Source organism: Rhipicephalus microplus, unplaced genomic scaffold, assembly GCF_043290135.1.
Source record: "Rhipicephalus microplus isolate Deutch F79 unplaced genomic scaffold, USDA_Rmic scaffold_231, whole genome shotgun sequence".
In the NCBI taxonomy this organism is placed as follows: Eukaryota; Metazoa; Arthropoda; class Arachnida; order Ixodida; family Ixodidae; genus Rhipicephalus; species Rhipicephalus microplus.
In genome coordinates, this window is record NW_027464802.1 from 188,895 (window position 1) to 203,894 (window position 15,000).

At 62.5% G+C, this 15,000-nt stretch overlaps 1 non-coding gene across 1 annotated transcript; it reads left to right on the plus strand.

Moving 5' to 3' along the window:
- Positions 1-12,175: 12,175 nt before the first annotated feature.
- Positions 12,176-13,990, plus strand: LOC142792672 (small subunit ribosomal RNA). The gene has a single exon (XR_012891118.1). It is a non-coding gene; the product is annotated as a small subunit ribosomal RNA (ribosomal RNA).
- Positions 13,991-15,000: the final 1,010 nt, after the last annotated feature.

A 15,000-nucleotide genomic window follows, 5' to 3' on the forward strand; every position in this document is an offset into this window, starting at 1 on the left:
AAGCGGCGCGTGTGTTTCTAAGCACCACAGCGTTGTGTCAAAAAAGAGGTGCCTGAGAGAAACGCATGCGACTGCCGTGCTTTGCGGCATAGCACCGTGCGCAAAAACGGTGCGCATGCAAGAGGTGTCAGAGCTAGCGAACTTGTGCCACGAGCAACAGGTCACTAAAAGCCTATAGATGACGGTGTTGGAGGAAAAGAAAAATATCGAGAAAGCACTGCGGTGTGCCGTGCGTAGGGACGGGCGCGCGTGCCACATGCCGCCGAAATATGGGTGTCGGAGAAAACAGAGTGCCGCGCGTAACGAGGGGCGCGCGTGTTACAGAGAGATATGCCCAAACGCATGAAAGTGTACGCAGGTGTCCTAAGGCAGTTTTTTTTTTTTTTCCTCATTTTGATGTCGCCCCGGCTGACGCGGTTTTCGTTTTTCCGTGCCGCCCCGGCTGACGCAGTTTTTGCGCCGCCCCGGCTGACGCGGTTTTTGCGCCGCCCCGGCTGACGCGGTTTTCGCGCCGCCCCGGCTGACGCGGTTTTCGCGCCGCCCCGGCTGACGCGGTTCGGACTTTGCACTTTTTGGCTCACCCCGGCTGGCGGCCCACTCACTCGATCGCCAGGTCTGTTTGCCCCGGTGGTTCCACCGCCAGGCTTAAGCGCGAACTTTTTTTGTTTGTTTTCTTTTGATTAAGCGCAAGCTTTTTTCTTTGTTTTCTTTTGATTAAGCGCGGGCTTTTTTCTTTGTTTTTTTTTTTTATTTCGCCCCGGCAGACGCGGTTTTTGCGCCGCCCCGGCTGACGCGGTTTTTGCCGCCCCGGCTGACGCAGTTCGGACTTAGCACTTTTCGGCTGTGCCTGGCTGGCGGCCCACTCACTCGATCGCCATGTCTGTTTGCCACAGTTTTCCCGGTGGTGCCGCACCCGGGCTCGCCCCGGCTGACGCAGTTTTCGCGCCGCCCCGGCTGACGCGGTTTCGTGCCGCCCCGGCAGACGCGGTTTTCGCGCCGCCCCGGCTGACGCGGTTTCGTGCCGCCCCGGCAGACGCAGTTCGGACTTAGCACTTTTCGGCTGTGCCTGGCTGGCGGCCCACTCACTCGATCGCCATGTCTGTTTGCCACAGTTTTCCCGGTGGTGCCGCACCCGGGCTCGCCCCGGCTGACGCAGTTTTCGCGCCGCCCCGGCTGACGCGGTTTCGTGCCGCCCCGGCAGACGCGGTTTTCGCGCCGCCCCGGCTGACGCGGTTTCGTGCCGCCCCGGCAGACGCAGTTCGGACTTGGCACTTTTCGGCTGTGCCTGGCTGGCGGCCCACTCACTCGATCGCCATGTCTGTTTGCCACAGTTTTCCCGGTGGTGCCGCACCCGGGCTCGCCCCGGCAGACGCGTTTTTTTTTTTCTTTCGCCCCGGCTGACGCAGTTTTCGCGCCGCCCCGGCTGACGCGGTTTCGTGCCGCCCCGGCAGACGCGGTTTTTTGCGCCGCCCCGGCTGACGCGGTTTTTGCCGCCCCGGCTGACGCAGTTCGGACTTAGCACTTTTCGGCTGTGCCTGGCTGGCGGCCCACTCACTCGATCGCCATGTCTGTTTGCCACAGTTTTCCCGGTGGTGCCGCACCCGGGCTCGCCCCGGCTGACGCAGTTTTCGCGCCGCCCCGGCTGACGCGGTTTCGTGCCGCCCCGGCAGACGCGGTTTTCGCGCCGCCCCGGCTGACGCGGTTTCGTGCCGCCCCGGCAGACGCAGTTCGGACTTAGCACTTTTCGGCTGTGCCTGGCTGGCGGCCCACTCACTCGATCGCCATGTCTGTTTGCCACAGTTTTCCCGGTGGTGCCGCACCCGGGCTCGCCCCGGCTGACGCAGTTTTCGCGCCGCCCCGGCTGACGCGGTTTCGTGCCGCCCCGGCAGACGCGGTTTTCGCGCCGCCCCGGCTGACGCGGTTTCGTGCCGCCCCGGCAGACGCAGTTCGGACTTAGCACTTTTCGGCTGTGCCTGGCTGGCGGCCCACTCACTCGATCGCCATGTCTGTTTGCCACAGTTTTCCCGGTGGTGCCGCACCCGGGCTCGCCCCGGCAGACGCGTTTTTTTTTTTCTTTCGCCCCGGCTGACGCAGTTTTCGCGCCGCCCCGGCTGACGCGGTTTCGTGCCGCCCCGGCAGACGCGGTTTTTTTGCGCCGCCCCGGCTGACGCGGTTTTTGCCGCCCCGGCTGACGCAGTTCGGACTTGGCACTTTTTGGCTGAGCCTGGCTGGTGGCCCACTCACTCGATCGCCATGTCTGTTAGCCACAGTTTTCCCGGTGGTGCCGCACCCGGGCTCGCCCCGGCTGACGCAGTTTTCGCGCCGCCCCGGCAGACGCGGTTTTCGCGCCGCCCCGGCTGACGCGGTTTTTGCCGCCCCGGCTGACGCAGTTCGGACTTGGCACTTTTTGGGCTGAGCCTGGCTGGCGGCCCACTCACTCGATCGCCATGTCTGTTTGCCACAGTCTTCCCGGTGGTGCCGCACCCGGGCTCGCCCCGGCAGACGCGTTTTTTTTTTCTTTCGCCCCGGCAGACGTGGTTCCCCCCCCCCCCCCTTTTCGCTCGCCCCGGCTGACGAGGTTTTCGCGCCGCCCCGGCTGACGCAGTTTTCGCGCCGCCCCGGCTGACGCGGTTTCGTGCCGCCCCGGCTGACGCGGTTTTCGCGCCGCCCCGGCTGACGCGGTTTTTGCGTCGCCCCGGCTGACACGGTTCGGACTTTGCACTTTTCGGCTGTGCCTGGCTGGCGGCCCACTCACTCGATCGCCATGTCTGTTTGCCACAGTTTTCCCGGTGGTGCCGCACCCGGGCTCGCCCCGGCTGACGCAGTTTTCGCGCCGCCCCGGCTGACGCGGTTTCGTGCCGCCCCGGCAGACGCGGTTTTCGCGCCGCCCCGGCTGACGCGGTTTCGTGCCGCCCCGGCAGACGCAGTTCGGACTTAGCACTTTTCGGCTGTGCCTGGCTGGCGGCCCACTCACTCGATCACCATGTCTGTTTGCCACAGTTTTCCCGGTGGTGCCGCACCCGGGCTCGCCCCGGCTGACGCAGTTTTCGCGCCGCCCCGGCTGACGCGGTTTCGTGCCGCCCCGGCAGACGCGGTTTTCGCGCCGCCCCGGCTGACGCGGTTTCGTGCCGCCCCGGCAGACGCAGTTCGGACTTAGCACTTTTCGGCTGTGCCTGGCTGGCGGCCCACTCACTCGATCGCCATGTCTGTTTGCCACAGTTTTCCCGGTGGTGCCGCACCCGGGCTCGCCCCGGCAGACGCGTTTTTTTTTTCTTTCGCCCCGGCTGACGCAGTTTTCGCGCCGCCCCGGCTGACGCGGTTTCGTGCCGCCCCGGCAGACGCGGTTTTTTGCGCCGCCCCGGCTGACGCGGTTTTTGCCGCCCCGGCTGACGCAGTTCGGACTTGGCACTTTTCGGCTGTGCCTGGCTGGCGGCCCACTCACTCGATCGCCATGTCTGTTTGCCACAGTTTTCCCGGTGGTGCCGCACCCGGGCTCGCCCCGGCTGACGCAGTTTTCGCGCCGCCCCGGCTGACGCGGTTTCGTGCCGCCCCGGCAGACGCGGTTTTCGCGCCGCCCCGGCTGACGCGGTTTCGTGCCGCCCCGGCAGACGCAGTTCGGACTTAGCACTTTTCGGCTGTGCCTGGCTGGCGGCCCACTCACTCGATCGCCATGTCTGTTTGCCACAGTTTTCCCGGTGGTGCCGCACCCGGGCTCGCCCCGGCTGACGCAGTTTTCGCGCCGCCCCGGCTGACGCGGTTTCGTGCCGCCCCGGCAGACGCGGTTTTCGCGCCGCCCCGGCTGACGCGGTTTCGTGCCGCCCCGGCAGACGCAGTTCGGACTTAGCACTTTTCGGCTGTGCCTGGCTGGCGGCCCACTCACTCGATCGCCATGTCTGTTTGCCACAGTTTTCCCGGTGGTGCCGCACCCGGGCTCGCCCCGGCAGACGCGTTTTTTTTTTTCTTTCGCCCCGGCTGACGCAGTTTTCGCGCCGCCCCGGCTGACGCGGTTTCGTGCCGCCCCGGCAGACGCGGTTTTTTTGCGCCGCCCCGGCTGACGCGGTTTTTGCCGCCCCGGCTGACGCAGTTCGGACTTGGCACTTTTTGGCTGAGCCTGGCTGGTGGCCCACTCACTCGATCGCCATGTCTGTTAGCCACAGTTTTCCCGGTGGTGCCGCACCCGGGCTCGCCCCGGCTGACGCAGTTTTCGCGCCGCCCCGGCAGACGCGGTTTTCGCGCCGCCCCGGCTGACGCGGTTTTTGCCGCCCCGGCTGACGCAGTTCGGACTTGGCACTTTTTGGGCTGAGCCTGGCTGGCGGCCCACTCACTCGATCGCCATGTCTGTTTGCCACAGTCTTCCCGGTGGTGCCGCACCCGGGCTCGCCCCGGCAGACGCGTTTTTTTTTCTTTCGCCCCGGCAGACGTGGTTCCCCCCCCCCCCCTTTTCGCTCGCCCCGGCTGACGAGGTTTTCGCGCCGCCCCGGCTGACGCAGTTTTCGCGCCGCCCCGGCTGACGCGGTTTCGTGCCGCCCCGGCTGACGCGGTTTTCGCGCCGCCCCGGCTGACGCGGTTTTTGCGTCGCCCCGGCTGACACGGTTCGGACTTGGCACTTTTCGGCTGTGCCTGGCTGGCGGCCCACTCACTCGATCGCCATGTCTGTTTGCCACAGTTTTCCCGGTGGTGCCGCACCCGGGCTCGCCCCGGCTGACGCAGTTTTCGCGCCGCCCCGGCTGACGCGGTTTCGTGCCGCCCCGGCAGACGCGGTTTTCGCGCCGCCCCGGCTGACGCGGTTTCGTGCCGCCCCGGCAGACGCAGTTCGGACTTAGCACTTTTCGGCTGTGCCTGGCTGGCGGCCCACTCACTCGATCGCCATGTCTGTTTGCCACAGTCTTCCCGGTGGTGCCGCACCCGGGCTCGCCCCGGCAGACGCGTTTTTTTTTTCTTTCGCCCCGGCAGACGTGGTTCCCCCCCCCCCCTTTTCGCTCGCCCCGGCTGACGAGGTTTTCGCGCCGCCCCGGCTGACGCAGTTTTCGCGCCGCCCCGGCTGACGCGGTTTCGTGCCGCCCCGGCAGACGCGGTTTTTTGCGCCGCCCCGGCTGACGCGGTTTTTGCCGCCCCGGCTGACGCAGTTCGGACTTGGCACTTTTCGGCTGTGCCTGGCTGGCGGCCCACTCACTCGATCGCCATGTCTGTTTGCCACAGTTTTCCCGGTGGTGCCGCACCCGGGCTCGCCCCGGCTGACGCAGTTTTCGCGCCGCCCCGGCTGACGCGGTTTCGTGCCGCCCCGGCAGACGCGGTTTTCGCGCCGCCCCGGCTGACGCGGTTTCGTGCCGCCCCGGCAGACGCAGTTCGGACTTAGCACTTTTCGGCTGTGCCTGGCTGGCGGCCCACTCACTCGATCGCCATGTCTGTTTGCCACAGTTTTCCCGGTGGTGCCGCACCCGGGCTCGCCCCGGCTGACGCAGTTTTCGCGCCGCCCCGGCTGACGCGGTTTCGTGCCGCCCCGGCAGACGCGGTTTTCGCGCCGCCCCGGCTGACGCGGTTTCGTGCCGCCCCGGCAGACGCAGTTCGGACTTAGCACTTTTCGGCTGTGCCTGGCTGGCGGCCCACTCACTCGATCGCCATGTCTGTTTGCCACAGTTTTCCCGGTGGTGCCGCACCCGGGCTCGCCCCGGCAGACGCGTTTTTTTTTTTCTTTCGCCCCGGCTGACGCAGTTTTCGCGCCGCCCCGGCTGACGCGGTTTCGTGCCGCCCCGGCAGACGCGGTTTTTTTGCGCCGCCCCGGCTGACGCGGTTTTTGCCGCCCCGGCTGACGCAGTTCGGACTTGGCACTTTTTGGCTGAGCCTGGCTGGTGGCCCACTCACTCGATCGCCATGTCTGTTAGCCACAGTTTTCCCGGTGGTGCCGCACCCGGGCTCGCCCCGGCTGACGCAGTTTTCGCGCCGCCCCGGCAGACGCGGTTTTCGCGCCGCCCCGGCTGACGCGGTTTTTGCCGCCCCGGCTGACGCAGTTCGGACTTGGCACTTTTTGGGCTGAGCCTGGCTGGCGGCCCACTCACTCGATCGCCATGTCTGTTTGCCACAGTCTTCCCGGTGGTGCCGCACCCGGGCTCGCCCCGGCAGACGCGTTTTTTTTTTCTTTCGCCCCGGCAGACGTGGTTCCCCCCCCCCCTTTTCGCTCGCCCCGGCTGACGAGGTTTTCGCGCCGCCCCGGCTGACGCAGTTTTCGCGCCGCCCCGGCTGACGCGGTTTCGTGCCGCCCCGGCTGACGCGGTTTTCGCGCCGCCCCGGCTGACGCGGTTTTTGCGTCGCCCCGGCTGACACGGTTCGGACTTTGCACTTTTCGGCTGTGCCTGGCTGGCGGCCCACTCACTCGATCGCCATGTCTGTTTGCCACAGTTTTCCCGGTGGTGCCGCACCCGGGCTTGCCCCGGCAGACGCGTTTTTTTTTTTCTTTTCGCCCCGGCTGACGCAGTTTTCGCCCCGCCCCGGCTGACGCGGTTTCGTGCCGCCCCGGCAGACGCGGTTTTTTGCGCCGCCCCGGCTGACGCGGTTTTTGCCGCCCCGGCTGACGCAGTTCGGACTTTGCACTTTTTGGCTGAGCCTGGCTGGCGGCCCACTCACTCGATCGCCATGTCTGTTTGCCACAGTTTTCCCGGTGGTGCCGCACCCGGGCTCGCCCCGGCAGACGCGTTTTTTTTTTTCCTTCGCCCCGGCAGACGTGGTTCCCCCCCCCCCTCCGTCTTTCTTTTTGTTTTTTTTTTTCGCCGCGGCTGAAGTGGATTTTTCGGTGCCTCGACGCCCCGGTAGTCGCGGTTTTTCCGTTTCCGCACGGCCCCGGCTGACGCTGCTCGGTCACAGTCGCCTTTTGTGAGGATTGCAGACTTCTTGAGCGCGGGTGTTTTTTTTTTGTTGTTGTTGTTGTTTTATTACGCATTCGCTCCAGCAGACGCTGTTTAGACTTTTTGTTTCCTCTTTTATCCTGCGACGAGGTGACGAGGTTTATTCGGTGCCCCGCCGCCCCGGCTGAAGTGATTTTTCCTGTCCCGTGCCGCCCCGGCTGACGCGGTTGGGACTTCGCGTTTGTTCGGCCGCCACGGGTTTTGGCGCACTCGCTCGGTTGCTTGTTGTTGCCACTTGTTGCGAACCCAGGTTTCTTGAGCGAGCGCGGGCGTTTTTTCTTCCTTTCTTTCTTTGTTCTATGTGTTAGCGAATCGGCCTTTAATATCACACGAGGACTCACAACCAACAATTTTCAGTTTGAAGTGTAAAAAATCTGCAGGTGTTGACGTAACTGACTTGCCCCGTACCCTTGAGTACATCCATGAAGTTCTCGTAGTACTACTAAATCGCATTATTCCAAGTGGAGAAATTCCCATAAACTTGCAAACCTCTACACGAAAATCGGTGCGCGTGATAAAGTTGAAAATTATCGTCCGATATCAAATGTGCCTTCTATAACACAAATTCTAGGAAAAAAAAAAAAAACACTTGTTCGCCGTTTTCTGCGCCGTGACTGGCAGCACTCCGGCGAAGCGAAACGGGGTCGATTCGAGCACGATATCGGCGTCTTTCGACGTGCTCGCCGGCGACCGTCGCACGAGTACGTCGCACGAGCGCGTCTGCCGGGGCGCCGTTTGCGAAGCCGACGCAAAAGTGGGAACCGCCGCTCGGATGATCGCCGCTTTCGGCAGAGTGAGTGTTGGCACTCCGGGGAAGCGAAACAGCGTGAATGCGCCCACGAAATCGGCGTATTTTGAAGTGCCCGCCGGCGACCGTCGCACGAGTACGGTAAACCGCGTCAGCCGGGGCGTAGTTCGGGACGCCGACGAAAAAGTGGGAAGCGCAACTCGGATCTTCGCCGTTTTTGCAGGAGTGAGTGGCGGCCCTCCTGCGAGACCAAGAAGCATCGATTCGTGCACGAATTCGGCGCCTTTCGACGTGATCGCCGGCGACCGTCGCTCGAGTAGGGCAAACCGCGTCTGCCGGGGCGGGCTTCGGGACGCCGATGCGAAAGTGGGAAACGCTGCTCGGATGTTCGCCGTTTTTGGCCGAGTGAGTGCTGGCACTCGGGCGAAGCCAAACGGGGCCGATTACGGCACGATATCGGCGTCTTTCGACGTGCCCGGCGGCGACCGTCGCACGAGTACGGTAAACCGCGTCAGCCCGGGCGGAGTTCGGGACGCCGATGCGAAAGTGGAGAACGCCGCTCGGATCTTCGCCGTTTTTGGAGGAGTGAGTGGCGGCACTCCGGAGAAGCCAAGGAGCGCCAATTAGCGCACGATATCGGCGTCTTTCGACGCGCTCGCCGGCGACCGTCGAACGAGTAGGGCAAACCGCGTCTGCCGGGGCGGGGTTTACGACGCCGACGCAAAAGTGGGAACCGCCGCTCGGATGTTGGCCGTTTTTGGCAGAGTGAGTGCTGGCACACCGGCGACGCGAAAGAGCGCGAAAGCGCCCACGAAAGTGGCGTATTTGGACGTGCTTGACGGCGACCGCTGCAGGAGTACGAAAAACCACGTCAGCCGGGGCGAGCGACCCACGGCGGTCTGGGTGCTTATCGCTGCTATTATAGGGGCACCCCGGCAGACGCAGAAAAAAAAAATTTTTTTTCGACCTTCTTTTTTGCTGGTCGAGCTCGGGTAACCCAGGTCGCAATGGGAGCCGCGCACGAAAGCGGCGTCGCGAGACGCGTTCGCGGTCGCTAGTCGCACGAGCTCGGCAACCGCGTCAGCCGGCGCGGAGTTCGGGATGCCGACGGCTAAGTGGGTACCGCTGCTCGGATGTTCGCCGTTTTTGGCCGAGTGAGTGCTGGCACTCCGGCGAAGCGAAACGGGGCCGATTCGGGCACGATATCGGCGTATTTCGACGTGCTCGCCGGCGACCGTCGCACGAGTACGGCAAAGCGCGTCTGCCGGGGCGAGGTTTGCGATGCCGACGAAAAAGTGGGAAGCGCCGCTCGGATCTTCGCCGTTTTTGCAGGAGTGAGTGGCGGCCCTCCTGCGAGACCAAGAAGCATCGACTCGCGCACGATATCGGTGTCTTTCGACGTGCCCGCCGGCCACCGCCGCACGAGTACGGCAAACCGCGTATGCCGGGGCGGGGTTGGCGACGCCGACGCAAAAGTGGGAACCGCCACTAGGATGTTCGCCGTTTTTGGCAGAGTGAGTGCTGGCACACCGGCGACGCGAAAGAGCGCGAAAGCGCCCACGAAAGTGGCGTATTTGGACGTGCTTGACGGCGACCGCTGCAGGAGTACGAAAAACCACGTCAGCCGGGGCGAGCGACCCACGGCGGTCTGGGTGCTTATCGCTGCTATTATAGGGGCACCCCGGCAGACGCAGAAAAAAAAAATTTTTTTTCGACCTTCTTTTTTGCTGGTCGAGCTCGGGTAACCCAGGTCGCAATGGGAGCCGCGCACGAAAGCGGCGTCGCGAGACGCGTTCGCGGTCGCTAGTCGCACGAGCTCGGCAACCGCGTCAGCCGGCGCGGAGTTCGGGATGCCGACGGCTAAGTGGGTACCGCTGCTCGGATGTTCGCCGTTTTTGGCCGAGTGAGTGCTGGCACTCCGGCGAAGCGAAACGGGGCCGATTCGGGCACGATATCGGCGTATTTCGACGTGCTCGCCGGCGACCGTCGCACGAGTACGGCAAAGCGCGTCTGCCGGGGCGAGGTTTGCGATGCCGACGAAAAAGTGGGAAGCGCCGCTCGGATCTTCGCCGTTTTTGCAGGAGTGAGTGGCGGCCCTCCTGCGAGACCAAGAAGCATCGACTCGCGCACGATATCGGTGTCTTTCGACGTGCCCGCCGGCCACCGCCGCACGAGTACGGCAAACCGCGTATGCCGGGGCGGGGTTGGCGACGCCGACGCAAAAGTGGGAACCGCCACTAGGATGTTCGCCGTTTTTGGCAGAGTGAGTGCTGGCACTCCGGCGAAGCGAAAGAGCGCGAATGCGCCCACGAAAGTGGCGTGTTTGGACGTGCTTGACGACGACCACCGCAGGAAAACGAAAAACCACGTCAGCCGGGGCGAGCGACCCATGGCGGTCTGGGTGCTTATCGCTGCTATTATAGGGGCACCCCGGCAGACGCAAAAAAAAAAAAAAATTTTTTTTCGACATTCTTTCTTGCTCGTCGACCTCGGGTGACCCAGGTCGCAGTGGGAGCCGCGCACGAAAGCGGCGTCGCGAGACGGCTTCGCGGTCGCTAGTCGCACGAGCTCGGCAACCGCGTCTGCCGGGGCGGAGTTCGGGACGCCGACGGCTAAGTGGGAACCGCCGCTCGGATGTTCGCCGTTTGTGGCCGAGTGAGTGCTGGCACTCCGGCGAAGCCAAACGGGGCCGATTCCGGCACGATATCGGCGTCTTTCTACGTGCTCGCCGGCGACCGTCGCACGAGTACGGCAAAGTGCGTCTGCCGGGGCGGGGTTTGCGACGCGTACGCAATAGTGAGAACCGTCGCTCGGATGTTCGTCGTCTTTCGCCGAGCCAGTGCTGGCACTCCGGCGAAGCCGAACGGAGCCGATTCGGGCACGATATCGGCGTCTTTCCACGTGCTCGCCGGCGACCGTCGCACGAGTACGGTAAACCGCGTCAGCCGGGGCGGAGTTCGGGACGCCGATGCGAAAGTGGGAAGCGCCGCTCGGATCTTCGCCGTTTTTGGAGGAGTCAGTGGCGGCACTCCGGTGAAGCCAAGGTGCGCCAATTCGCGCACGATATCGGCGTCTTTCGACGTGCCCGCCGGCCACCGTCGCACGAGTACGGCAAACCTCGTCTGCCGGGGCGGGGTTTGCGACGCCGACGCAAAAGTGGGAACCGCCGCTCGGATGTTCGCCGTTTTTGGCAGAGTGAGTGCTGGCACTCCGGCGAAGCGAAAGAGCGTGAATGCGCCCACGAAAGTAGCGTATTTGGACGTGCTTGACGGCGACCGCCGCAGGAGTACGAAAAACCACGTCAGCCGGGGCGAGCGACCCACGGCGGTCTGGGTGCTTATCGCTGCTATTATAGGGGCACCCCGGCAGACGCAGAAAGAAAAAAAAAAAAAATGGGGACATGGCGTGCGTCACCGTGCGGCTTCGCAGCGTTGCCGAAGTCGCCGAGCCCTTCGACTGAGCCGAACGGCGGACAGGGAACGTTGGTCGGCCGTTCTAACCTGTCGGTGCCACGCCGAGACGTCGTTAAGGAAAACCGCGTCGTGGGCCTCTACGACGCCGTCGAGTCGTTGTACGTTTGGTGTCCAGCGTGTCGGCGGCGAGTAGCGGACACGTCGTTCACGACTTCGGTCTTTCGCAGTCGACGCGAACTTGCGGAGAGTCGTGGTGCCTCACGTTTTCGGCAGAAACCGCGGCGGAATTTTCCCGTGCGTGCGCGCACGACCTCGGTGCTGTGCCGTCAGCGTAGTGTTGCACAAACTCGTGGCCTACCCAAGGTGCGGTACGTTTGCGGCCGTATCCTCGGTGGGAATTTCGTGAGTAGGGTCGCAAATTCTACGACCTCGGCGGGTTTGAGAGCGACGTAGACTTGTGGCACGCTCAACGTGCCACACGTTTCGGGGCACACCCGCGGTGAAATTTTCTCGAGTACGCTCGTATTAGTGCCCAAGGAGGTCTGGGTACTTATCGCTGCTATTATGTGGGGGTTCTCGTGAGCGGCGTACGCGAAAGCGACCGGGTGTCTGATATGCGGCGGGCTTCGGCCTCGTCAAGCGTGTCCTCGGGTCTGCTCCAGGGGAATCCACGGCAGTCGTCTGCAGCCTCATCCGCTTGATGCGTTAGGGGCTGGTTGTCGGACGGTGCCGTTTTACCACGATATCGAGGTGTGTTCCGTGTCGTCCTCGGGCGATTCAGATGCGAAAGCGCCGAAGACGCGGGCGTGACCCGTCGTCTGGCGGCTTTGCAGTCTCGGCTCCGTTGCTAGTTCCGGCCGGTCCACCGACAGTGCAGCGGGCTTGGGCAACCCGCACGGCGCGACCGAGTCGATGCAACGAAAAAGAGCGAGCATGAACGTGCTTCTTGCCGCACGGCTCCCACTCGTCTTTCGGGAAGGTTGTGCCGTAGCGAGCTCGAACGCCGTCATCTCGGAGTGCAAAATAAGCGTGTTGGGGCGCCTGAAGGTGGCCTCCGCCGCACACAGACTGCGTCCGGCCCGCCGAAGGCGAGGACGGACGCGCAGTCGAACGATTACCTGGTTGATCCTGCCAGTAATCATATGCTTGTCTCAAAGATTAAGCCATGCATGTCTAAGTACATGCCGAAATAAGGCGAAACCGCGAATGGCTCATTAAATCAGTTATGGTTCCTTAGATCGTTTCTTCCTACTTGGATAACTGTGGCAATTCTAGAGCTAATACATGCAGTGAGCCTGGAGCCCTTTGGGTAACGGGTGCTTTTATTAGACCAAGATCGATCGGGTTTCGGCCCGTATTGTGTGGTGACTCTGGATAACTTTGTGCTGATCGCATGGCCACGAGCCGGCGACGTTTCTTTCAAGTGTCTGCCTTATCAACTTTCGATGGTAGGTTACTTGCTTACCATGGTTGTTACGGGTAACGGAGAATCAGGGTTCGATTCCGGAGAGGGAGCCTGAGAAACGGCTACCACATCCAAGGAAGGCAGCAGGCGCGCAAATTACCCACTCCCGGCACGGGGAGGTAGTGACGAAAAATAACAATACGGGACTCTTTTGAGGCCCCGTAATTGAAATGAGTACACTCTAAATCCTTTAACGAGGATCAATTGGAGGGCAAGTCTGGTGCCAGCAGCCGCGGTAATTCCAGCTCCAATAGCGTATACTAAAGCTGCTGCGGTTAAAAAGCTCGTAGTTGGATCTCAGTTCCAGACGAGTAGTGCATCTACCCGATGCGACGGCTCGGACTGAACATCATGCCGGTTCTTTCTTGGTGCACTTCATTGTGTGCCTCGAGATGGCCGGTGCTTTTACTTTGAAAAAATTAGAGTGCTCAACGCAGGCGAGTCGCCTGAATAAACTTGCATGGAATAATAGAACAAGACCTCGTTTCTGTTCTGTTGGTTTTTGGAATACGAGGTAATGATTAAGAGGGACGGACGGGGGCATTCGTATTGCGGCGCTAGAGGTGAAATTCTTGGACCGTCGCAAGACGAACTACTGCGAAAGCATTTGCCAAGAATGTTTTCATTGATCAAGAACGAAAGTCAGAGGTTCGAAGGCGATCAGATACCGCCCTAGTTCTGACCATAAACGATGCCAACCAGCGATCCGCCTGAGTTACTCAAATGACTCGGCGGGCAGCTTCCGGGAAACCAAAGTATTTGGGTTCCGGGGGAAGTATGGTTGCAAAGCTGAAACTTAAAGGAATTGACGGAAGGGCACCACCAGGAGTGGAGCCTGCGGCTTAATTTGACTCAACACGGGAAAACTTACCCGGCCCGGACACTGGGAGGATTGACAGATTGAGAGCTCTTTCTTGATTCGGTGGATGGTGGTGCATGGCCGTTCTTAGTTGGTGGAGCGATTTGTCTGGTTAATTCCGATAACGAACGAGACTCTAGCCTATTAAATAGGTGCGGGGTTCCCAGCACCTTACAACCTTCTTAGAGGGACAAGCGGCTCCTAGCCGCACGAAACAGAGCAATAACAGGTCTGTGATGCCCTTAGATGTCCGGGGCCGCACGCGCGCTACACTGAAGGAAGCAGCGTGTCTTTATCCCTGTCTGAAAAGACTGGGTAACCCGTGGAACTTCTTTCGTGATTGGGATAGGGGCTTGCAATTGTTCCCCTTGAACGAGGAATTCCCAGTAAGCGCGAGTCATAAGCTCGCGTTGATTACGTCCCTGCCCTTTGTACACACCGCCCGTCGCTACTACCGATTGAATGATTTAGTGAGGTCTTCGGACCGATGTCCGGCGCGGCCTTTCGGTTGCGCCGGTCTGTTGGAAAGATGACCAAACTTGATCATTTAGAGGAAGTAAAAGTCGTAACAAGGTTTCCGTAGGTGAACCTGCGGAAGGATCATTAACGGATTGTGAAGGGTGAGCGCCTCAGCTGCGTCTGCGCCCGACACTTTCTGCCGCTGACCCCGTTTGGACGCGGGGTCGGCTTTTCCCCACGGGGCTGCCTGAATGTGGAGCGGCACCCCGTGACAAATTGTTGCGCCCAGCGGACGCCAACACCGCGACCTTGGACGGTCGGCCAGGTGGCGGACGCGGGTACAAACGGCGCAACGCACTCATAGGTCGGCTTTCGACCCGCCACTGCACCGTGGCTCGAAGCGCTCGAAATGCGCGACCCGACCGCTGCGGGACCGCCTAGTACTGTAAACAGGAGCGGCGGAGCGCGAACGGCGAGTCGTGGTTACGTCGGTAGAAGGCGAGGCTGCGCGTTCCCGAAACGCCAGCCGAGTGCCCTCCCGACCGTTCGAGCGTGCAAGAACGAGACCCGACAATCGCGCGGCGACTGCCAAGTACGAGAGGAACGGCACAAGCGTCGGCGGTCGGTCAAGGAACTGGCGATGTGACGGGTCCGCTGTGCACCAGTGCATACCGTCCCGCCGTCCGCGGCAAGCGCCTCCGCGTCCTCGGGTGACGGAGGCTGCCGGTCGGTTCTTGCAGGCGAGGGATCTCGCTGGCACCGGTTCGCGTTGACGCGCGGCCGGTCATGGCACGGCGATGCGACGGCCGAGGTGCGCAGTACTCGATGGAGGAACCGCACGCTCCGATGACCGTCCCGCCCTCCGCGGCGTATGCGTACCGACCGTAATGGTTGCAGCAGCGCCGGCCGGCTTTTGAATTCGCCACACGAAACACGGTGCGAGATCGCGGTTAGGGGAGCGTCGACGTTGCCAGGCGTTTTGCTTGCTGCCGAGGGAAAGGCGGCACGGCCACGTCGCGCTCGTCGCGATTAGCGGGTCTGCGCGCTTTGGGAAGGTGCCGCAACGACTTGCCGAAAGAGGAAGCACGGAAGAACGAGGGACTTGGACGTCCCGACAATTGAACGCACTTGCGGCCAGGCCCTTGCTGGCTTCGTTC